Genomic DNA, 22168 nt, shown 5'->3' with positions numbered 1-22168 from the left:
TTGCCGGCTTGTTATGGAGACCTTTGCTGAACGTGTACTCCTGAGCTGCACCAAAGGAGAGGCATTCTTTTCAGTTGTTTGCGGGCCTGCTGAACCATGCTCTCAGTGCTGTCTCACTGGGGATACGGTTACCGTTCTGGAAAGACACTTCAGCGCTACAGTCCATGCTATCAGTCAGTGAGCGTAGGTCTCCCGGTCTGCCCCAAGCAGTTACGTGCTTGCCCAGCATAAACTGCGACACCGTCCGTTAACTTGGCTCGTTGGTCTAGGGGTATGATTCTCGCTTCGGGTGCGAGAGGTCCCGGGTTCAACTCCCGGACGAGCCCGCTTGGCCCCGCTTTGCATTCTCTGAAGCGTTCGTTTGTTCTCTCTCGATGTTTGGCTTCTGGGCTCCTCTGCACCAGGGAGGTCTTTCAACCTCAGATACTGTTGGCTGTGTAGGTGATGGGAAGTCAGACTGCCATCTGTGTGTTTTGTTTTCTTTAAAGAAAATGTGTTTTTACAAGTTCGTCGTTGTTGTTGTTGTTGTTGTTGTTGTTGTTGTTGTTGTTGTTGAGGAGGAGGAGGACATGTAGTGTGTTGTTGAGGAGGAGGAGGACGAAATGTGGTTTACCGGCTTGTTATGGAGACCTTTGTTGAACCTGTACACCTGAGCTGCACCAAAGGAGAGGCATTCTTTTCAGTTGTTTGCAGGCCTGCTGAACCATGCTCTCAGTGCTGTCTCACTGGGGATACGGTTACCGTTCTGGAAAGACTCGTCAGCGCTACAGTCCATGCTATCAGTCAGTAAGCGTAGGTCTCCCGGTCTGCCCCAATCAGTTACGCGCTTGCCCAGCAGAAACTGCGACACTGTCCGTTAACTTGGCTCGTTGGTCTAGGGGTATGATTCTTGCTGAGGGTGTGAGAGGCCCTGGGTTCAACTCCGGGACGAGCCCACTTGGCCCCACTTTGCAGTCACCGAAGTGTTCGTTCATTTGCTCTTGGAGGCTGGCTTCTGGGCTCCTCTGCACAAGGGAGAGCTATCGACCTCAGATACTGTTGCCTGTATAGCTGATGGGAAATCAGACTGTCATCTGTGTGTTTTGTTTTCTTTAAAGAAAATGTGTATTTTACAAGTTCGTTGTTGTTGTTGAGGAGGAGGAGGAGCACGAAATGTGGTTTGCCGGCTTGTTATGGAGACCTTTGCTGAACGTGTACTCCTGAGCTGCACCAAAGGAGAGGCATTCTTTTCAGTTGTTTGCGGGCCTGCTGAACCATGCTCTCAGTGCTGTCTCACTGGGGATACGGTTACCGTTCTGGAAAGACACTTCAGCGCTACAGTCCATGCTATCAGTCAGTGAGCGTAGGTCTCCCGGTCTGCCCCAAGCAGTTACGTGCTTGCCCAGCATAAACTGCGACACCGTCCGTTAACTTGGCTCGTTGGTCTAGGGGTATGATTCTCGCTTCGGGTGCGAGAGGTCCCGGGTTCAACTCCCGGACGAGCCCGCTTGGCCCCGCTTTGCATTCTCTGAAGCGTTCGTTTGTTCTCTCTCGATGTTTGGCTTCTGGGCTCCTCTGCACCAGGGAGGTCTTTCAACCTCAGATACTGTTGGCTGTGTAGGTGATGGGAAGTCAGACTGCCATCTGTGTGTTTTGTTTTCTTTAAAGAAAATGTGTTTTTACAAGTTCGTCGTTGTTGTTGTTGTTGTTGTTGTTGTTGTTGTTGTTGTTGTTGTTGTTGTTGTTGTTGTTGTTGAGGAGGAGGAGGACATGTAGTGTGTTGTTGAGGAGGAGGAGGACGAAATGTGGTTTACCGGCTTGTTATGGAGACCTTTGTTGAACCTGTACACCTGAGCTGCACCAAAGGAGAGGCATTCTTTTCAGTTGTTTGCAGGCCTGCTGAACCATGCTCTCAGTGCTGTCTCACTGGGGATACGGTTACCGTTCTGGAAAGACTCGTCAGCGCTACAGTCCATGCTATCAGTCAGTAAGCGTAGGTCTCCCGGTCTGCCCCAATCAGTTACGCGCTTGCCCAGCAGAAACTGCGACACTGTCCGTTAACTTGGCTCGTTGGTCTAGGGGTATGATTCTTGCTGAGGGTGTGAGAGGCCCTGGGTTCAACTCCGGGACGAGCCCACTTGGCCCCACTTTGCAGTCACCGAAGTGTTCGTTCATTTGCTCTTGGAGGCTGGCTTCTGGGCTCCTCTGCACAAGGGAGAGCTATCGACCTCAGATACTGTTGCCTGTATAGCTGATGGGAAATCAGACTGTCATCTGTGTGTTTTGTTTTCTTTAAAGAAAATGTGTATTTTACAAGTTCGTTGTTGTTGTTGAGGAGGAGGAGGAGCACGAAATGTGGTTTGCCGGCTTGTTATGGAGACCTTTGCTGAACGTGTACTCCTGAGCTGCACCAAAGGAGAGGCATTCTTTTCAGTTGTTTGCGGGCCTGCTGAACCATGCTCTCAGTGCTGTCTCACTGGGGATACGGTTACCGTTCTGGAAAGACACTTCAGCGCTACAGTCCATGCTATCAGTCAGTGAGCGTAGGTCTCCCGGTCTGCCCCAAGCAGTTACGTGCTTGCCCAGCAGAAACTGCTACACTGTCCGTTAACTTGGCTCGTTGGTCTAGGGGTATGATTCTCGCTTCGGGTGCGAGAGGTCCCGGGTTCAACTCCCGGACGAGCCCGCTTGGCCCCGCTTTGCAGTCACCGAAGTGTTCGTTCATTTGCTCTTGAAGGCTGGCTTCTGGGCTCCTCTGCACAAGGGAGAGCTATCGACCTCAGATACTGTTGCCTGTATAGCTGATGGGAAATCAGACTGTCATCTGTGTGTTTTGTTTTCTTTAAAGAAAATGTGTATTTTACAAGTTCGTTGTTGTTGTTGAGGAGGAGGAGGAGCACGAAATGTGGTTTGCCGGCTTGTTATGGAGACCTTTGCTGAACGTGTACTCCTGAGCTGCACCAAAGGAGAGGCATTCTTTTCAGTTGTTTGCGGGCCTGCTGAACCATGCTCTCAGTGCTGTCTCACTGGGGATACGGTTACCGTTCTGGAAAGACACTTCAGCGCTACAGTCCATGCTATCAGTCAGTGAGCGTAGGTCTCCCGGTCTGCCCCAAGCAGTTACGTGCTTGCCCAGCAGAAACTGCGACACTGTCCGTTAACTTGGCTCGTTGGTCTAGGGGTATGATTCTCGCTTCGGGTGCGAGAGGTCCCGGGTTCAACTCCCGGACGAGCCCGCTTGGCCCCGCTTTGCATTCTCTGAAGCGTTCGTTTGTTCTCTCTCGATGTTTGGCTTCTGGGCTCCTCTGCACCAGGGAGGTCTTTCAACCTCAGATACTGTTGGCTGTGTAGGTGATGGGAAGTCAGACTGCCATCTGTGTCTTTTGTTTTCTTTAAAGAAAATGTGTTTTTACAAGTTCGTCGTTGTTGTTGTTGTTGTTGTTGTTGTTGTTGAGGAGGAGGAGGACATGTAGTGTGTTGTTGAGGAGGAGGAGGACGAAATGTGGTTTACCGGCTTGTTATGGAGACCTTTGTTGAACCTGTACACCTGAGCTGCACCAAAGGAGAGGCATTCTTTTCAGTTGTTTGCAGGCCTGCTGAACCATGCTCTCAGTGCTGTCTCACTGGGGATACGGTTACCGTTCTGGAAAGACTCGTCAGCGCTACAGTCCATGCTATCAGTCAGTAAGCGTAGGTCTCCCGGTCTGCCCCAATCAGTTACGCGCTTGCCCAGCAGAAACTGCGACACTGTCCGTTAACTTGGCTCGTTGGTCTAGGGGTATGATTCTTGCTGAGGGTGTGAGAGGCCCTGGGTTCAACTCCAGGACGAGCCCACTTGGCCCCACTTTGCAGTCACCGAAGTGTTCGTTCATTTGCTCTTGAAGGCTGGCTTCTGGGCTCCTCTGCACAAGGGAGAGCTATTGACCTCAGATACTGTTGCCTGTATAGCTGATGGGAAATCAGACTGTCATCTGTGTGTTTTGTTTTCTTTAAAGAAAATGTGTATTTTACAAGTTCGTTGTTGTTGTTGAGGAGGAGGAGGAGCACGAAATGTGGTTTGCCGGCTTGTTATGGAGACCTTTGCTGAACGTGTACTCCTGAGCTGCACCAAAGGAGAGGCATTCTTTTCAGTTGTTTGCGGGCCTGCTGAACCATGCTCTCAGTGCTGTCTCACTGGGGATACGGTTACCGTTCTGGAAAGACACTTCAGCGCTACAGTCCATGCTATCAGTCAGTGAGCGTAGGTCTCCCGGTCTGCCCCAAGCAGTTACGTGCTTGCCCAGCAGAAACTGCGACACTGTCCGTTAACTTGGCTCGTTGGTCTAGGGGTATGATTCTCGCTTCGGGTGCGAGAGGTCCCGGGTTCAACTCCCGGACGAGCCCGCTTGGCCCCGCTTTGCATTCTCTGAAGCGTTCGTTTGTTCTCTCTCGATGTTTGGCTTCTGGGCTCCTCTGCACCAGGGAGGTCTTTCAACCTCAGATACTGTTGGCTGTGTAGGTGATGGGAAGTCAGACTGCCATCTGTGTGTTTTGTTTTCTTTAAAGAAAATGTGTTTTTACAAGTTCGTCGTTGTTGTTGTTGTTGTTGTTGTTGTTGTTGAGGAGGAGGAGGACATGTAGTGTGTTGTTGAGGAGGAGGAGGACGAAATGTGGTTTACCGGCTTGTTATGGAGACCTTTGTTGAACCTGTACACCTGAGCTGCACCAAAGGAGAGGCATTCTTTTCAGTTGTTTGCAGGCCTGCTGAACCATGCTCTCAGTGCTGTCTCACTGGGGATACGGTTACCGTTCTGGAAAGACTCGTCAGCGCTACAGTCCATGCTATCAGTCAGTAAGCGTAGGTCTCCCGGTCTGCCCCAATCAGTTACGCGCTTGCCCAGCAGAAACTGCGACACTGTCCGTTAACTTGGCTCGTTGGTCTAGGGGTATGATTCTTGCTGAGGGTGTGAGAGGCCCTGGGTTCAACTCCGGGACGAGCCCACTTGGCCCCACTTTGCAGTCACCGAAGTGTTCGTTCATTTGCTCTTGGAGGCTGGCTTCTGGGCTCCTCTGCACAAGGGAGAGCTATCGACCTCAGATACTGTTGCCTGTATAGCTGATGGGAAATCAGACTGTCATCTGTGTGTTTTGTTTTCTTTAAAGAAAATGTGTATTTTACAAGTTCGTTGTTGTTGTTGAGGAGGAGGAGGAGCACGAAATGTGGTTTGCCGGCTTGTTATGGAGACCTTTGCTGAACGTGTACTCCTGAGCTGCACCAAAGGAGAGGCATTCTTTTCAGTTGTTTGCGGGCCTGCTGAACCATGCTCTCAGTGCTGTCTCACTGGGGATACGGTTACCGTTCTGGAAAGACACTTCAGCGCTACAGTCCATGCTATCAGTCAGTGAGCGTAGGTCTCCCGGTCTGCCCCAAGCAGTTACGTGCTTGCCCAGCATAAACTGCGACACCGTCCGTTAACTTGGCTCGTTGGTCTAGGGGTATGATTCTCGCTTCGGGTGCGAGAGGTCCCGGGTTCAACTCCCGGACGAGCCCGCTTGGCCCCGCTTTGCATTCTCTGAAGCGTTCGTTTGTTCTCTCTCGATGTTTGGCTTCTGGGCTCCTCTGCACCAGGGAGGTCTTTCAACCTCAGATACTGTTGGCTGTGTAGGTGATGGGAAGTCAGACTGCCATCTGTGTGTTTTGTTTTCTTTAAAGAAAATGTGTTTTTACAAGTTCGTCGTTGTTGTTGTTGTTGTTGTTGTTGTTGTTGTTGTTGTTGTTGTTGTTGTTGTTGTTGTTGTTGTTGTTGAGGAGGAGGAGGACATGTAGTGTGTTGTTGAGGAGGAGGAGGACGAAATGTGGTTTACCGGCTTGTTATGGAGACCTTTGTTGAACCTGTACACCTGAGCTGCACCAAAGGAGAGGCATTCTTTTCAGTTGTTTGCAGGCCTGCTGAACCATGCTCTCAGTGCTGTCTCACTGGGGATACGGTTACCGTTCTGGAAAGACTCGTCAGCGCTACAGTCCATGCTATCAGTCAGTGAGCGTAGGTCTCCCGGTCTGCCCCAATCAGTTACGCGCTTGCCCAGCAGAAACTGCGACACTGTCCGTTAACTTGGCTCGTTGGTCTAGGGGTATGATTCTTGCTGAGGGTGTGAGAGGCCCTGGGTTCAACTCCGGGACGAGCCCACTTGGCCCCACTTTGCAGTCACCGAAGTGTTCGTTCATTTGCTCTTGGAGGCTGGCTTCTGGGCTCCTCTGCACAAGGGAGAGCTATCGACCTCAGATACTGTTGCCTGTATAGCTGATGGGAAATCAGACTGTCATCTGTGTGTTTTGTTTTCTTTAAAGAAAATGTGTATTTTACAAGTTCGTTGTTGTTGTTGAGGAGGAGGAGGAGCACGAAATGTGGTTTGCCGGCTTGTTATGGAGACCTTTGCTGAACGTGTACTCCTGAGCTGCACCAAAGGAGAGGCATTCTTTTCAGTTGTTTGCGGGCCTGCTGAACCATGCTCTCAGTGCTGTCTCACTGGGGATACGGTTACCGTTCTGGAAAGACACTTCAGCGCTACAGTCCATGCTATCAGTCAGTGAGCGTAGGTCTCCCGGTCTGCCCCAAGCAGTTACGTGCTTGCCCAGCAGAAACTGCTACACTGTCCGTTAACTTGGCTCGTTGGTCTAGGGGTATGATTCTCGCTTCGGGTGCGAGAGGTCCCGGGTTCAACTCCCGGACGAGCCCGCTTGGCCCCGCTTTGCAGTCACCGAAGTGTTCGTTCATTTGCTCTTGAAGGCTGGCTTCTGGGCTCCTCTGCACAAGGGAGAGCTATCGACCTCAGATACTGTTGCCTGTATAGCTGATGGGAAATCAGACTGTCATCTGTGTGTTTTGTTTTCTTTAAAGAAAATGTGTATTTTACAAGTTCGTTGTTGTTGTTGAGGAGGAGGAGGAGCACGAAATGTGGTTTGCCGGCTTGTTATGGAGACCTTTGCTGAACGTGTACTCCTGAGCTGCACCAAAGGAGAGGCATTCTTTTCAGTTGTTTGCGGGCCTGCTGAACCATGCTCTCAGTGCTGTCTCACTGGGGATACGGTTACCGTTCTGGAAAGACACTTCAGCGCTACAGTCCATGCTATCAGTCAGTGAGCGTAGGTCTCCCGGTCTGCCCCAAGCAGTTACGTGCTTGCCCAGCAGAAACTGCGACACTGTCCGTTAACTTGGCTCGTTGGTCTAGGGGTATGATTCTCGCTTCGGGTGCGAGAGGTCCCGGGTTCAACTCCCGGACGAGCCCGCTTGGCCCCGCTTTGCATTCTCTGAAGCGTTCGTTTGTTCTCTCTCGATGTTTGGCTTCTGGGCTCCTCTGCACCAGGGAGGTCTTTCAACCTCAGATACTGTTGGCTGTGTAGGTGATGGGAAGTCAGACTGCCATCTGTGTCTTTTGTTTTCTTTAAAGAAAATGTGTTTTTACAAGTTCGTCGTTGTTGTTGTTGTTGTTGTTGTTGTTGTTGAGGAGGAGGAGGACATGTAGTGTGTTGTTGAGGAGGAGGAGGACGAAATGTGGTTTACCGGCTTGTTATGGAGACCTTTGTTGAACCTGTACACCTGAGCTGCACCAAAGGAGAGGCATTCTTTTCAGTTGTTTGCAGGCCTGCTGAACCATGCTCTCAGTGCTGTCTCACTGGGGATACGGTTACCGTTCTGGAAAGACTCGTCAGCGCTACAGTCCATGCTATCAGTCAGTAAGCGTAGGTCTCCCGGTCTGCCCCAATCAGTTACGCGCTTGCCCAGCAGAAACTGCGACACTGTCCGTTAACTTGGCTCGTTGGTCTAGGGGTATGATTCTTGCTGAGGGTGTGAGAGGCCCTGGGTTCAACTCCAGGACGAGCCCACTTGGCCCCACTTTGCAGTCACCGAAGTGTTCGTTCATTTGCTCTTGAAGGCTGGCTTCTGGGCTCCTCTGCACAAGGGAGAGCTATTGACCTCAGATACTGTTGCCTGTATAGCTGATGGGAAATCAGACTGTCATCTGTGTGTTTTGTTTTCTTTAAAGAAAATGTGTATTTTACAAGTTCGTTGTTGTTGTTGAGGAGGAGGAGGAGCACGAAATGTGGTTTGCCGGCTTGTTATGGAGACCTTTGCTGAACGTGTACTCCTGAGCTGCACCAAAGGAGAGGCATTCTTTTCAGTTGTTTGCGGGCCTGCTGAACCATGCTCTCAGTGCTGTCTCACTGGGGATACGGTTACCGTTCTGGAAAGACACTTCAGCGCTACAGTCCATGCTATCAGTCAGTGAGCGTAGGTCTCCCGGTCTGCCCCAAGCAGTTACGTGCTTGCCCAGCAGAAACTGCGACACTGTCCGTTAACTTGGCTCGTTGGTCTAGGGGTATGATTCTCGCTTCGGGTGCGAGAGGTCCCGGGTTCAACTCCCGGACGAGCCCGCTTGGCCCCGCTTTGCATTCTCTGAAGCGTTCGTTTGTTCTCTCTCGATGTTTGGCTTCTGGGCTCCTCTGCACCAGGGAGGTCTTTCAACCTCAGATACTGTTGGCTGTGTAGGTGATGGGAAGTCAGACTGCCATCTGTGTGTTTTGTTTTCTTTAAAGAAAATGTGTTTTTACAAGTTCGTCGTCGTTGTTGTTGTTGTTGTTGTTGTTGTTGAGGAGGAGGAGGACATGTAGTGTGTTGTTGAGGAGGAGGAGGACGAAATGTGGTTTACCGGCTTGTTATGGAGACCTTTGTTGAACCTGTACACCTGAGCTGCACCAAAGGAGAGGCATTCTTTTCAGTTGTTTGCAGGCCTGCTGAACCATGCTCTCAGTGCTGTCTCACTGGGGATACGGTTACCGTTCTGGAAAGACTCGTCAGCGCTACAGTCCATGCTATCAGTCAGTAAGCGTAGGTCTCCCGGTCTGCCCCAATCAGTTACGCGCTTGCCCAGCAGAAACTGCGACACTGTCCGTTAACTTGGCTCGTTGGTCTAGGGGTATGATTCTTGCTGAGGGTGTGAGAGGCCCTGGGTTCAACTCCAGGACGAGCCCACTTGGCCCCACTTTGCAGTCACCGAAGTGTTCGTTCATTTGCTCTTGAAGGCTGGCTTCTGGGCTCCTCTGCACAAGGGAGAGCTATCGACCTCAGATACTGTTGCCTGTATAGCTGATGGGAAATCAGACTGTCATCTGTGTGTTTTGTTTTCTTTAAAGAAAATGTGTATTTTACAAGTTCGTTGTTGTTGTTGAGGAGGAGGAGGAGCACGAAATGTGGTTTGCCGGCTTGTTATGGAGACCTTTGCTGAACGTGTACTCCTGAGCTGCACCAAAGGAGAGGCATTCTTTTCAGTTGTTTGCGGGCCTGCTGAACCATGCTCTCAGTGCTGTCTCACTGGGGATACGGTTACCGTTCTGGAAAGACACTTCAGCGCTACAGTCCATGCTATCAGTCAGTGAGCGTAGGTCTCCCGGTCTGCCCCAAGCAGTTACGTGCTTGCCCAGCAGAAACTGCGACACTGTCCGTTAACTTGGCTCGTTGGTCTAGGGGTATGATTCTCGCTTCGGGTGCGAGAGGTCCCGGGTTCAACTCACGGACGAGCCCGCTTGGCCCCGCTTTGCATTCTCTGAAGCGTTCGTTTGTTCTCTCTCGATGTTTGGCTTCTGGGCTCCTCTGCACCAGGGAGGTCTTTCAACCTCAGATACTGTTGGCTGTGTAGGTGATGGGAAGTCAGACTGCCATCTGTGTGTTTTGTTTTCTTTAAAGAAAATGTGTTTTTACAAGTTCGTCGTTGTTGTTGTTGTTGTTGTTGTTGTTGTTGTTGTTGTTGTTGTTGTTGTTGTTGTTGTTGTTGTTGTTGTTGAGGAGGAGGAGGACATGTAGTGTGTTGTTGAGGAGGAGGAGGACGAAATGTGGTTTACCGGCTTGTTATGGAGACCTTTGTTGAACCTGTACACCTGAGCTGCACCAAAGGAGAGGCATTCTTTTCAGTTGTTTGCAGGCCTGCTGAACCATGCTCTCAGTGCTGTCTCACTGGGGATACGGTTACCGTTCTGGAAAGACTCGTCAGCGCTACAGTCCATGCTATCAGTCAGTAAGCGTAGGTCTCCCGGTCTGCCCCAATCAGTTACGCGCTTGCCCAGCAGAAACTGCGACACTGTCCGTTAACTTGGCTCGTTGGTCTAGGGGTATGATTCTTGCTGAGGGTGTGAGAGGCCCTGGGTTCAACTCCAGGACGAGCCCACTTGGCCCCACTTTGCAGTCACCGAAGTGTTCGTTCATTTGCTCTTGAAGGCTGGCTTCTGGGCTCCTCTGCACAAGGGAGAGCTATCGACCTCAGATACTGTTGCCTGTATAGCTGATGGGAAATCAGACTGTCATCTGTGTGTTTTGTTTTCTTTAAAGAAAATGTGTATTTTACAAGTTCGTTGTTGTTGTTGAGGAGGAGGAGGAGCACGAAATGTGGTTTGCCGGCTTGTTATGGAGACCTTTGCTGAACGTGTACTCCTGAGCTGCACCAAAGGAGAGGCATTCTTTTCAGTTGTTTGCGGGCCTGCTGAACCATGCTCTCAGTGCTGTCTCACTGGGGATACGGTTACCGTTCTGGAAAGACACTTCAGCGCTACAGTCCATGCTATCAGTCAGTGAGCGTAGGTCTCCCGGTCTGCCCCAAGCAGTTACGTGCTTGCCCAGCAGAAACTGCGACACCGTCCGTTAACTTGGCTCGTTGGTCTAGGGGTATGATTCTCGCTTCGGGTGCGAGAGGTCCCGGGTTCAACTCCCGGACGAGCCCGCTTGGCCCCGCTTTGCATTCTCTGAAGCGTTCGTTTGTTCTCTCTCGATGTTTGGCTTCTGGGCTCCTCTGCACCAGGGAGGTCTTTCAACCTCAGATACTGTTGGCTGTGTAGGTGATGGGAAGTCAGACTGCCATCTGTGTGTTTTGTTTTCTTTAAAGAAAATGTGTTTTTACAAGTTCGTCGTTGTTGTTGTTGTTGTTGTTGTTGTTGTTGTTGAGGAGGAGGAGGACATGTAGTGTGTTGTTGAGGAGGAGGAGGACGAAATGTGGTTTACCGGCTTGTTATGGAGACCTTTGTTGAACCTGTACACCTGAGCTGCACCAAAGGAGAGGCATTCTTTTCAGTTGTTTGCAGGCCTGCTGAACCATGCTCTCAGTGCTGTCTCACTGGGGATACGGTTACCGTTCTGGAAAGACTCGTCAGCGCTACAGTCCATGCTATCAGTCAGTAAGCGTAGGTCTCCCGGTCTGCCCCAATCAGTTACGCGCTTGCCCAGCAGAAACTGCGACACTGTCCGTTAACTTGGCTCGTTGGTCTAGGGGTATGATTCTTGCTGAGGGTGTGAGAGGCCCTGGGTTCAACTCCAGGACGAGCCCACTTGGCCCCACTTTGCAGTCACCGAAGTGTTCGTTCATTTGCTCTTGAAGGCTGGCTTCTGGGCTCCTCTGCACAAGGGAGAGCTATCGACCTCAGATACTGTTGCCTGTATAGCTGATGGGAAATCAGACTGTCATCTGTGTGTTTTGTTTTCTTTAAAGAAAATGTGTATTTTACAAGTTCGTTGTTGTTGTTGAGGAGGAGGAGGAGCACGAAATGTGGTTTGCCGGCTTGTTATGGAGACCTTTGCTGAACGTGTACTCCTGAGCTGCACCAAAGGAGAGGCATTCTTTTCAGTTGTTTGCGGGCCTGCTGAACCATGCTCTCAGTGCTGTCTCACTGGGGATACGGTTACCGTTCTGGAAAGACACTTCAGCGCTACAGTCCATGCTATCAGTCAGTGAGCGTAGGTCTCCCGGTCTGCCCCAAGCAGTTACGTGCTTGCCCAGCAGAAACTGCGACACCGTCCGTTAACTTGGCTCGTTGGTCTAGGGGTATGATTCTCGCTTCGGGTGCGAGAGGTCCCGGGTTCAACTCCCGGACGAGCCCGCTTGGCCCCGCTTTGCATTCTCTGAAGCGTTCGTTTGTTCTCTCTCGATGTTTGGCTTCTGGGCTCCTCTGCACCAGGGAGGTCTTTCAACCTCAGATACTGTTGGCTGTGTAGGTGATGGGAAGTCAGACTGCCATCTGTGTGTTTTGTTTTCTTTAAAGAAAATGTGTTTTTACAAGTTCGTCGTTGTTGTTGTTGTTGTTGTTGTTGTTGTTGTTGTTGTTGTTGTTGAGGAGGAGGAGGACATGTAGTGTGTTGTTGAGGAGGAGGAGGACGAAATGTGGTTTACCGGCTTGTTATGGAGACCTTTGTTGAACCTGTACACCTGAGCTGCACCAAAGGAGAGGCATTCTTTTCAGTTGTTTGCAGGCCTGCTGAACCATGCTCTCAGTGCTGTCTCACTGGGGATACGGTTACCGTTCTGGAAAGACTCGTCAGCGCTACAGTCCATGCTATCAGTCAGTAAGCGTAGGTCTCCCGGTCTGCCCCAATCAGTTACGCGCTTGCCCAGCAGAAACTGCGACACTGTCCGTTAACTTGGCTCGTTGGTCTAGGGGTATGATTCTTGCTGAGGGTGTGAGAGGCCCTGGGTTCAACTCCAGGACGAGCCCACTTGGCCCCACTTTGCAGTCACCGAAGTGTTCGTTCATTTGCTCTTGAAGGCTGGCTTCTGGGCTCCTCTGCACAAGGGAGAGCTATCGACCTTAGATACTGTTGCCTGTATAGCTGATGGGAAATCAGACTGTCATCTGTGTGTTTTGTTTTCTTTAAAGAAAATGTGTATTTTACAAGTTCGTTGTTGTTGTTGAGGAGGAGGAGGAGCACGAAATGTGGTTTGCCGGCTTGTTATGGAGACCTTTGCTGAACGTGTACTCCTGAGCTGCACCAAAGGAGAGGCATTCTTTTCAGTTGTTTGCGGGCCTGCTGAACCATGCTCTCAGTGCTGTCTCACTGGGGATACGGTTACCGTTCTGGAAAGACACTTCAGCGCTACAGTCCATGCTATCAGTCAGTGAGCGTAGGTCTCCCGGTCTGCCCCAAGCAGTTACGTGCTTGCCCAGCATAAACTGCGACACCGTCCGTTAACTTGGCTCGTTGGTCTAGGGGTATGATTCTCGCTTCGGGTGCGAGAGGTCCCGGGTTCAACTCCCGGACGAGCCCGCTTGGCCCCGCTTTGCATTCTCTGAAGCGTTCGTTTGTTCTATCTCGATGTTTGGCTTCTGGGCTCCTCTGCACCAGGGAGGTCTTTCAACCTCAGATACTGTTGGCTGTGTAGGTGATTGGAAGTCAGACTGCCATCTGTGTGTTTTGTTTTCTTTAAAGAAAATGTGTTTTTACAAGTTCGTCGTTGTTGTTGTTGTTGTTGTTGTTGTTGTTGTTGTTGAGGAGGAGGAGGACATGTAGTGTGTTGTTGAGGAGGAGGAGGACGAAATGTGGTTTACCGGCTTGTTATGGAGACCTTTGTTGAACCTGTACACCTGAGCTGCACCAAAGGAGAGGCATTCTTTTCAGTTGTTTGCAGGCCTGCTGAACCATGCTCTCAGTGCTGTCTCACTGGGGATACGGTTACCGTTCTGGAAAGACTCGTCAGCGCTACAGTCCATGCTATCAGTCAGTAAGCGTAGGTCTCCCGGTCTGCCCCAATCAGTTACGCGCTTGCCCAGCAGAAACTGCGACACTGTCCGTTAACTTGGCTCGTTGGTCTAGGGGTATGATTCTTGCTGAGGGTGTGAGAGGCCCTGGGTTCAACTCCAGGACGAGCCCACTTGGCCCCACTTTGCAGTCACCGAAGTGTTCGTTCATTTGCTCTTGAAGGCTGGCTTCTGGGCTCCTCTGCACAAGGGAGAGCTATCGACCTCAGATACTGTTGCCTGTATAGCTGATGGGAAATCAGACTGTCATCTGTGTGTTTTGTTTTCTTTAAAGAAAATGTGTATTTTACAAGTTCGTTGTTGTTGTTGAGGAGGAGGAGGAGCACGAAATGTGGTTTGCCGGCTTGTTATGGAGACCTTTGCTGAACGTGTACTCCTGAGCTGCACCAAAGGAGAGGCATTCTTTTCAGTTGTTTGCGGGCCTGCTGAACCATGCTCTCAGTGCTGTCTCACTGGGGATACGGTTACCGTTCTGGAAAGACACTTCAGCGCTACAGTCCATGCTATCAGTCAGTGACCGTAGGTCTCCCGGTCTGCCCCAAGCAGTTACGTGCTTGCCCAGCATAAACTGCGACACCGTCCGTTAACTTGGCTCGTTGGTCTAGGGGTATGATTCTCGCTTCGGGTGCGAGAGGTCCCGGGTTCAACTCCCGGACGAGCCCGCTTGGCCCTGCTTTGCATTCTCTGAAGCGTTCGTTTGTTCTCTCTCGATGTTTGGCTTCTGGGCTCCTCTGCACCAGGGAGGTCTTTCAACCTCAGATACTGTTGGCTGTGTAGGTGATGGGAAGTCAGACTGCCATCTGTGTGTTTTGTTTTCTTTAAAGAAAATGTGTTTTTACAAGTTCGTCGTTGTTGTTGTTGTTGTTGTTGTTGTTGTTGTTGTTGTTGTTGTTGTTGTTGTTGTTGTTGTTGTTGTTGTTGAGGAGGAGGAGGACATGTAGTGTGTTGTTGAGGAGGAGGAGGACGAAATGTGGTTTACCGGCTTGTTATGGAGACCTTTGTTGAACCTGTACACCTGAGCTGCACCAAAGGAGAGGCATTCTTTTCAGTTGTTTGCAGGCCTGCTGAACCATGCTCTCAGTGCTGTCTCACTGGGGATACGGTTACCGTTCTGGAAAGACTCGTCAGCGCTACAGTCCATGCTATCAGTCAGTAAGCGTAGGTCTCCCGGTCTGCCCCAATCAGTTACGCGCTTGCCCAGCAGAAACTGCGACACTGTCCGTTAACTTGGCTCGTTGGTCTAGGGGTATGATTCTTGCTGAGGGTGTGAGAGGCCCTGGGTTCAACTCCAGGACGAGCCCACTTGGCCCCACTTTGCAGTCACCGAAGTGTTCGTTCATTTGCTCTTGAAGGCTGACTTCTGGGCTCCTCTGCACAAGGGAGAGCTATCGACCTCAGATACTGTTGCCTGTATAGCTGATGGGAAATCAGACTGTCATCTGTGTGTTTTGTTTTCTTTAAAGAAAATGTGTATTTTACAAGTTCGTTGTTGTTGTTGAGGAGGAGGAGGAGCACGAAATGTGGTTTGCCGGCTTGTTATGAAGACCTTTGCTGAACGTGTACTCCTGAGCTGCACCAAAGGAGAGGCATTCTTTTCAGTTGTTTGCGGGCCTGCTGAACCATGCTCTCAGTGCTGTCTCACTGGGGATACGGTTACCGTTCTGGAAAGACACTTCAGCGCTACAGTCCATGCTATCAGTCAGTGAGCGTAGGTCTCCCGGTCTGCCCCAAGCAGTTATGTGCTTGCCCAGCATAAACTGTGACACCGTCCGTTAACTTGGCTCGTTGGTCTAGGGGTATGATTCTCGCTTCGGGTGCGAGAGGTCCCGGGTTCAACTCCCGGACGAGCCCGCTTGGCCCCGCTTTGCATTCTCTGAAGCGTTCGTTTGTTCTCTCTCGATGTTTGGCTTCTGGGCTCCTCTGCACCAGGGAGGTCTTTCAACCTCAGATACTGTTGGCTGTGTAGGTGATGGGAAGTCAGACTGCCATCTGTGTGTTTTGTTTTCTTTAAAGAAAATGTGTTTTTACAAGTTCGTTGTTGTTGTTGTTGTTGTTGTTGTTGTTGTTGTTGTTGAGGAGGAGGAGGACATGTAGTGTGTTGTTGAGGAGGAGGAGGACGAAATGTGGTTTACCGGCTTGTTATGGAGACCTTTGTTGAACCTGTACACCTGAGCTGCACCAAAGGAGAGGCATTCTTTTCAGTTGTTTGCAGGCCTGCTGAACCATGCTCTCAGTGCTGTCTCACTGGGGATACGGTTACCGTTCTGGAAAGACTCGTCAGCGCTACAGTCCATGCTATCAGTCAGTAAGCGTAGGTCTCCCGGTCTGCCCCAATCAGTTACGCGCTTGCCCAGCAGAAACTGCGACACTGTCCGTTAACTTGGCTCGTTGGTCTAGGGGTATGACTCTTGCTGAGGGTGTGAGAGGCCCTGGGTTCAACTCCAGGACGAGCCCACTTGGCCCCACTTTGCAGTCACCGAAGTGTTCGTTCATTTGCTCTTGAAGGCTGGCTTCTGGGCTCCTCTGCACAAGGGAGGGCTATCGACCTCAGATACTGTTGCCTGTATAGCTGATGGGAAATCAGACTGTCATCTGTGTGTTTTGTTTTCTTTAAAGAAAATGTGTATTTTACAAGTTCGTTGTTGTTGTTGAGGAGGAGGAGGAGCACGAAATGTGGTTTGCCGGCTTGTTATGAAGACCTTTGCTGAACGTGTACTCCTGAGCTGCACCAAAGGAGAGGCATTCTTTTCAGTTGTTTGCGGGCCTGCTGAACCATGCTCTCAGTGCTGTCTCACTGGGGATACGGTTACCGTTCTGGAAAGACACTTCAGCGCTACAGTCCATGCTATCAGTCAGTGAGCGTAGGTCTCCCGGTCTGCCCCAAGCAGTTACGTGCTTGCCCAGCATAAACTGTGACACCGTCCGTTAACTTGGCTCGTTGGTCTAGGGGTATGATTCTCGCTTCGGGTGCGAGAGGTCCCGGGTTCAACTCCCGGACGAGCCCGCTTGGCCCCGCTTTGCATTCTCTGAAGCGTTCGTTTGTTCTCTCTCGATGTTTGGCTTCTGGGCTCCTCTGCACCAGGGAGGTCTTTCAACCTCAGATACTGTTGGCTGTGTAGGTGATGGGAAGTCTGACTGCCATCTGTGTGTTTTGTTTTCTTTAAAGAAAATGTGTTTTTACAAGTTCGTTGTTGTTGTTGTTGTTGTTGTTGTTGTTGAGGAGGAGGAGGACATGTAGTGTGTTGTTGAGGAGGAGGAGGACGAAATGTGGTTTACCGGCTTGTTATGGAGACCTTTGTTGAACCTGTACACCTGAGCTGCACCAAAGGAGAGGCATTCTTTTCAGTTGTTTGCAGGCCTGCTGAACCATGCTCTCAGTGCTGTCTCACTGGGGATACGGTTACCGTTCTGGAAAGACTCGTCAGCGCTACAGTCCATGCTATCAGTCAGTAAGCGTAGGTCTCCCGGTCTGCCCCAATCAGTTACGCGCTTGCCCAGCAGAAACTGCGACACTGTCCGTTAACTTGGCTCGTTGGTCTAGGGGTATGATTCTTGCTGAGGGTGTGAGAGGCCCTGGGTTCAACTCCAGGACGAGCCCACTTGGCCCCACTTTGCAGTCACCGAAGTGTTCGTTCATTTGCTCTTGAAGGCTGGCTTCTGGGCTCCTCTGCACAAGGGAGAGCTATCGACCTCAGATACTGTTGCCTGTATAGCTGATGGGAAATCAGACTGTCATCTGTGTGTTTTGTTTTCTTTAAAGAAAATGTGTATTTTACAAGTTCGTTGTTGTTGTTGAGGAGGAGGAGGAGCACGAAATGTGGTTTGCCGGCTTGTTATGAAGACCTTTGCTGAACGTGTACTCCTGAGCTGCACCAAAGGAGAGGCATTCTTTTCAGTTGTTTGCGGGCCTGCTGAACCATGCTCTCAGTGCTGTCTCACTGGGGATACGGTTACCGTTCTGGAAAGACACTTCAGCGCTACAGTCCATGCTATCAGTCAGTGAGCGTAGGTCTCCCGGTCTGCCCCAAGCAGTTACGTGCTTGCCCAGCATAAACTGTGACACCGTCCGTTAACTTGGCTCGTTGGTCTAGGGGTATGATTCTCGCTTCGGGTGCGAGAGGTCCCGGGTTCAACTCCCGGACGAGCCCGCTTGGCCCCGCTTTGCATTCTCTGAAGCGTTCGTTTGTTCTCTCTCGATGTTTGGCTTCTGGGCTCCTCTGCACCAGGGAGGTCTTTCAACCTCAGATACTGTTGGCTGTGTAGGTGATGGGAAGTCAGACTGCCATCTGTGTGTTTTGTTTTCTTTAAAGAAAATGTGTTTTTACAAGTTCGTTGTTGTTGTTGTTGTTGTTGAGGAGGAGGAGGACATGTAGTGTGTTGTTGAGGAGGAGGAGGACGAAATGTGGTTTACCGGCTTGTTATGGAGACCTTTGTTGAACCTGTACACCTGAGCTGCACCAAAGGAGAGGCATTCTTTTCAGTTGTTTGCAGGCCTGCTGAACCATGCTCTCAGTGCTGTCTCACTGGGGATACGGTTACCGTTCTGGAAAGACTCGTCAGCGCTACAGTCCATGCTATCAGTCAGTAAGCGTAGGTCTCCCGGTCTGCCCCAATCAGTTACGCGCTTGCCCAGCAGAAACTGCGACACTGTCCGTTAACTTGGCTCGTTGGTCTAGGGGTATGATTCTTGCTGAGGGTGTGAGAGGCCCTGGGTTCAACTCCAGGACGAGCCCACTTGGCCCCACTTTGCAGTCACCGAAGTGTTCGTTCATTTGCTCTTGAAGGCTGGCTTCTGGGCTCCTCTGCACAAGGGAGAGCTATCGACCTTAGATACTGTTGCCTGTATAGCTGATGGGAAATCAGACTGTCATCTGTGTGTTTTGTTTTCTTTAAAGAAAATGTGTATTTTACAAGTTCGTTGTTGTTGTTGAGGAGGAGGAGGAGCACGAAATGTGGTTTGCCGGCTTGTTATGGAGACCTTTGCTGAACGTGTACTCCTGAGCTGCACCAAAGGAGAGGCATTCTTTTCAGTTGTTTGCGGGCCTGCTGAACCATGCTCTCAGTGCTGTCTCACTGGGGATACGGTTACCGTTCTGGAAAGACACTTCAGCGCTACAGTCCATGCTATCAGTCAGTGAGCGTAGGTCTCCCGGTCTGCCCCAAGCAGTTACGTGCTTGCCCAGCATAAACTGCGACACCGTCCGTTAACTTGGCTCGTTGGTCTAGGGGTATGATTCTCGCTTCGGGTGCGAGAGGTCCCGGGTTCAACTCCCGGACGAGCCCGCTTGGCCCCGCTTTGCATTCTCTGAAGCGTTCGTTTGTTCTATCTCGATGTTTGGCTTCTGGGCTCCTCTGCACCAGGGAGGTCTTTCAACCTCAGATACTGTTGGCTGTGTAGGTGATTGGAAGTCAGACTGCGATCTGTGTGTTTTGTTTTCTTTAAAGAAAATGTGTTTTTACAAGTTCGTCGTTGTTGTTGTTGTTGTTGTTGTTGTTGTTGTTGTTGAGGAGGAGGAGGACATGTAGTGTGTTGTTGAGGAGGAGGAGGACGAAATGTGGTTTACCGGCTTGTTATGGAGACCTTTGTTGAACCTGTACACCTGAGCTGCACCAAAGGAGAGGCATTCTTTTCAGTTGTTTGCAGGCCTGCTGAACCATGCTCTCAGTGCTGTCTCACTGGGGATACGGTTACCGTTCTGGAAAGACTTGTCAGCGCTACAGTCCATGCTATCAGTCAGTAAGCGTAGGTCTCCCGGTCTGCCCCAATCAGTTACGCGCTTGCCCAGCAGAAACTGCGACACTGTCCGTTAACTTGGCTCGTTGGTCTAGGGGTATGATTCTTGCTGAGGGTGTGAGAGGCCCTGGGTTCAACTCCAGGACGAGCCCACTTGGCCCCACTTTGCAGTCACCGAAGTGTTCGTTCATTTGCTCTTGAAGGCTGGCTTCTGGGCTCCTCTGCACAAGGGAGAGCTATCGACCTCAGATACTGTTGCCTGTATAGCTGATGGGAAATCAGACTGTCATCTGTGTGTTTTGTTTTCTTTAAAGAAAATGTGTATTTTACAAGTTCGTTGTTGTTGTTGAGGAGGAGGAGGAGCACGAAATGTGGTTTGCCGGCTTGTTATGGAGACCTTTGCTGAACGTGTACTCCTGAGCTGCACCAAAGGAGAGGCATTCTTTTCAGTTGTTTGCGGGCCTGCTGAACCATGCTCTCAGTGCTGTCTCACTGGGGATACGGTTACCGTTCTGGAAAGACACTTCAGCGCTACAGTCCATGCTATCAGTCAGTGAGCGTAGGTCTCCCGGTCTGCCCCAAGCAGTTACGTGCTTGCCCAGCATAAACTGCGACACCGTCCGTTAACTTGGCTCGTTGGTCTAGGGGTATGATTCTCGCTTCGGGTGCGAGAGGTCCCGGGTTCAACTCCCGGACGAGCCCGCTTGGCCCCGCTTTGCATTCTCTGAAGCGTTCGTTTGTTCTATCTCGATGTTTGGCTTCTGGGCTCCTCTGCACCAGGGAGGTCTTTCAACCTCAGATACTGTTGGCTGTGTAGGTGATTGGAAGTCAGACTGCCATCTGTGTGTTTTGTTTTCTTTAAAGAAAATGTGTTTTTACAAGTTCGTCGTTGTTGTTGTTGTTGTTGTTGTTGTTGTTGTTGTTGAGGAGGAGGAGGACATGTAGTGTGTTGTTGAGGAGGAGGAGGACGAAATGTGGTTTACCGGCTTGTTATGGAGACCTTTGTTGAACCTGTACACCTGAGCTGCACCAAAGGAGAGGCATTCTTTTCAGTTGTTTGCAGGCCTGCTGAACCATGCTCTCAGTGCTGTCTCACTGGGGATACGGTTACCGTTCTGGAAAGACACTTCAGCGCTACAGTCCATGCTATCAGTCAGTAAGCGTAGGTCTCCCGGTCTGCCCCAATCAGTTACGCGCTTGCCCAGCAGAAACTGCGACACTGTCCGTTAACTTGGCTCGTTGGTCTAGGGGTATGATTCTTGCTGAGGGTGTGAGAGGCCCTGGGTTCAACTCCAGGACGAGCCCACTTGGCCCCACTTTGCAGTCACCGAAGTGTTCGTTCATTTGCTCTTGAAGGCTGGCTTCTGGGCTCCTCTGCACAAGGGAGAGCTATCGACCTCAGATACTGTTGCCTGTATAGCTGATGGGAAATCAGACTGTCATCTGTGTGTTTTGTTTTCTTTAAAGAAAATGTGTATTTTACAAGTTCGTTGTTGTTGTTGAGGAGGAGGAGGAGCACGAAATGTGGTTTGCCGGCTTGTTATGGAGACCTTTGCTGAACGTGTACTCCTGAGCTGCACCAAAGGAGAGGCATTCTTTTCAGTTGTTTGCGGGCCTGCTGAACCATGCTCTCAGTGCTGTCTCACTGGGGATACGGTTACCGTTCTGGAAAGACACTTCAGCGCTACAGTCCATGCTATCAGTCAGTGAGCGTAGGTCTCCCGGTCTGCCCCAAGCAGTTACGTGCTTGCCCAGCAGAAACTGCGACACCGTCCGTTAACTTGGCTCGTTGGTCTAGGGGTATGATTCTCGCTTCGGGTGCGAGAGGTCCCGGGTTCAACTCCCGGACGAGCCCGCTTGGCCCCGCTTTGCATTCTCTGAAGCGTTCGTTTGTTCTCTCTCGATGTTTGGCTTCTGGGCTCCTCTGCACCAGGGAGGTCTTTCAACCTCAGATACTGTTGGCTGTGTAGGTGATGGGAAGTCAGACTGCCATCTGTGTGTTTTGTTTTCTTTAAAGAAAATGTGTTTTTACAAGTTCGTCGTTGTTGTTGTTGTTGTTGTTGTTGTTGTTGAGGAGGACATGTAGTGTGTTGTTGAGGAGGAGGAGGACGAAATGTGGTTTACCGGCTTGTTATGGAGACCTTTGTTGAACCTGTACACCTGAGCTGCACCAAAGGAGAGGCATTCTTTTCAGTTGTTTGCAGGCCTGCTGAACCATGCTCTCAGTGCTGTCTCACTGGGGATACGGTTACCGTTCTGGAAAGACTCGTCAGCGCTACAGTCCATGCTATCAGTCAGTAAGCGTAGGTCTCCCGGTCTGCCCCAATCAGTTACGCGCTTGCCCAGCAGAAACTGCGACACTGTCCGTTAACTTGGCTCGTTGGTCTAGGGGTATGATTCTTGCTGAGGGTGTGAGAGGCCCTGGGTTCAACTCCAGGACGAGCCCACTTGGCCCCACTTTGCAGTCACCGAAGTGTTCGTTCATTTGCTCTTGAAGGCTGGCTTCTGGGCTCCTCTGCACAAGGGAGAGCTATCGACCTCAGATACTGTTGCCTGTATAGCTGATGGGAAATCAGACTGTCATCTGTGTGTTTTGTTTTCTTTAAAGAAAATGTGTATTTTACAAGTTCGTTGTTGTTGTTGAGGAGGAGGAGGAGCACGAAATGTGGTTTGCCGGCTTGTTATGGAGACCTTTGCTGAACGTGTACTCCTGAGCTGCACCAAAGGAGAGGCATTCTTTTCAGTTGTTTGCGGGCCTGCTGAACCATGCTCTCAGTGCTGTCTCACTGGGGATACGGTTACCGTTCTGGAAAGACACTTCAGCGCTACAGTCCATGCTATCAGTCAGTGAGCGTAGGTCTCCCGGTCTGCCCCAAGCAGTTACGTGCTTGCCCAGCAGAAAC

General features: G+C 50.8%; 20 non-coding genes across 20 annotated transcripts; all 20 read left to right on the top strand.

Annotated features, from left to right (window-relative positions):
• The first annotated feature begins 254 nt into the window (after positions 1–254).
• On the top strand, positions 255–326 carry trnap-cgg (transfer RNA proline (anticodon CGG)). The gene has a single exon. It is a non-coding gene; the product is annotated as a tRNA-Pro (tRNA).
• A 1087-nt stretch (positions 327–1413) lies between these two features.
• trnap-cgg (transfer RNA proline (anticodon CGG)) lies at positions 1414–1485 on the top strand. The gene has a single exon. It is a non-coding gene; the product is annotated as a tRNA-Pro (tRNA).
• Positions 1486–2593: 1108 nt separating this feature from the next.
• On the top strand, positions 2594–2665 carry trnap-cgg (transfer RNA proline (anticodon CGG)). The gene has a single exon. It is a non-coding gene; the product is annotated as a tRNA-Pro (tRNA).
• Positions 2666–3143: 478 nt separating this feature from the next.
• trnap-cgg (transfer RNA proline (anticodon CGG)) lies at positions 3144–3215 on the top strand. The gene has a single exon. It is a non-coding gene; the product is annotated as a tRNA-Pro (tRNA).
• Positions 3216–4290: 1075 nt separating this feature from the next.
• On the top strand, positions 4291–4362 carry trnap-cgg (transfer RNA proline (anticodon CGG)). The gene has a single exon. It is a non-coding gene; the product is annotated as a tRNA-Pro (tRNA).
• A 1075-nt stretch (positions 4363–5437) lies between these two features.
• Positions 5438–5509, top strand: trnap-cgg (transfer RNA proline (anticodon CGG)). Its single transcript has one exon. It is a non-coding gene; the product is annotated as a tRNA-Pro (tRNA).
• Positions 5510–6623: 1114 nt separating this feature from the next.
• On the top strand, positions 6624–6695 carry trnap-cgg (transfer RNA proline (anticodon CGG)). Its single transcript has one exon. It is a non-coding gene; the product is annotated as a tRNA-Pro (tRNA).
• Positions 6696–7173: 478 nt separating this feature from the next.
• Positions 7174–7245, top strand: trnap-cgg (transfer RNA proline (anticodon CGG)). Its single transcript has one exon. It is a non-coding gene; the product is annotated as a tRNA-Pro (tRNA).
• Positions 7246–8320: 1075 nt separating this feature from the next.
• On the top strand, positions 8321–8392 carry trnap-cgg (transfer RNA proline (anticodon CGG)). The gene has a single exon. It is a non-coding gene; the product is annotated as a tRNA-Pro (tRNA).
• Positions 8393–9467: 1075 nt separating this feature from the next.
• On the top strand, positions 9468–9539 carry trnap-cgg (transfer RNA proline (anticodon CGG)). The gene has a single exon. It is a non-coding gene; the product is annotated as a tRNA-Pro (tRNA).
• Positions 9540–10656: 1117 nt separating this feature from the next.
• Positions 10657–10728, top strand: trnap-cgg (transfer RNA proline (anticodon CGG)). The gene has a single exon. It is a non-coding gene; the product is annotated as a tRNA-Pro (tRNA).
• A 1078-nt stretch (positions 10729–11806) lies between these two features.
• trnap-cgg (transfer RNA proline (anticodon CGG)) lies at positions 11807–11878 on the top strand. The gene has a single exon. It is a non-coding gene; the product is annotated as a tRNA-Pro (tRNA).
• A 1090-nt stretch (positions 11879–12968) lies between these two features.
• trnap-cgg (transfer RNA proline (anticodon CGG)) lies at positions 12969–13040 on the top strand. The gene has a single exon. It is a non-coding gene; the product is annotated as a tRNA-Pro (tRNA).
• Positions 13041–14121: 1081 nt separating this feature from the next.
• On the top strand, positions 14122–14193 carry trnap-cgg (transfer RNA proline (anticodon CGG)). Its single transcript has one exon. It is a non-coding gene; the product is annotated as a tRNA-Pro (tRNA).
• A 1117-nt stretch (positions 14194–15310) lies between these two features.
• On the top strand, positions 15311–15382 carry trnap-cgg (transfer RNA proline (anticodon CGG)). The gene has a single exon. It is a non-coding gene; the product is annotated as a tRNA-Pro (tRNA).
• A 1081-nt stretch (positions 15383–16463) lies between these two features.
• On the top strand, positions 16464–16535 carry trnap-cgg (transfer RNA proline (anticodon CGG)). The gene has a single exon. It is a non-coding gene; the product is annotated as a tRNA-Pro (tRNA).
• A 1072-nt stretch (positions 16536–17607) lies between these two features.
• trnap-cgg (transfer RNA proline (anticodon CGG)) lies at positions 17608–17679 on the top strand. The gene has a single exon. It is a non-coding gene; the product is annotated as a tRNA-Pro (tRNA).
• A 1063-nt stretch (positions 17680–18742) lies between these two features.
• On the top strand, positions 18743–18814 carry trnap-cgg (transfer RNA proline (anticodon CGG)). The gene has a single exon. It is a non-coding gene; the product is annotated as a tRNA-Pro (tRNA).
• A 1081-nt stretch (positions 18815–19895) lies between these two features.
• trnap-cgg (transfer RNA proline (anticodon CGG)) lies at positions 19896–19967 on the top strand. The gene has a single exon. It is a non-coding gene; the product is annotated as a tRNA-Pro (tRNA).
• A 1081-nt stretch (positions 19968–21048) lies between these two features.
• On the top strand, positions 21049–21120 carry trnap-cgg (transfer RNA proline (anticodon CGG)). The gene has a single exon. It is a non-coding gene; the product is annotated as a tRNA-Pro (tRNA).
• The last annotated feature ends 1048 nt before the right edge of the window (positions 21121–22168 follow it).

Source organism: Amia ocellicauda, chromosome 2 (assembly GCF_036373705.1).
Source record: "Amia ocellicauda isolate fAmiCal2 chromosome 2, fAmiCal2.hap1, whole genome shotgun sequence".
NCBI classification, from domain to species: Eukaryota; Metazoa; Chordata; class Actinopteri; order Amiiformes; family Amiidae; genus Amia; species Amia ocellicauda.
Note: the sequence above shows the minus strand (reverse complement) of the source record. Positions and strands in the feature narration are given on the sequence as shown.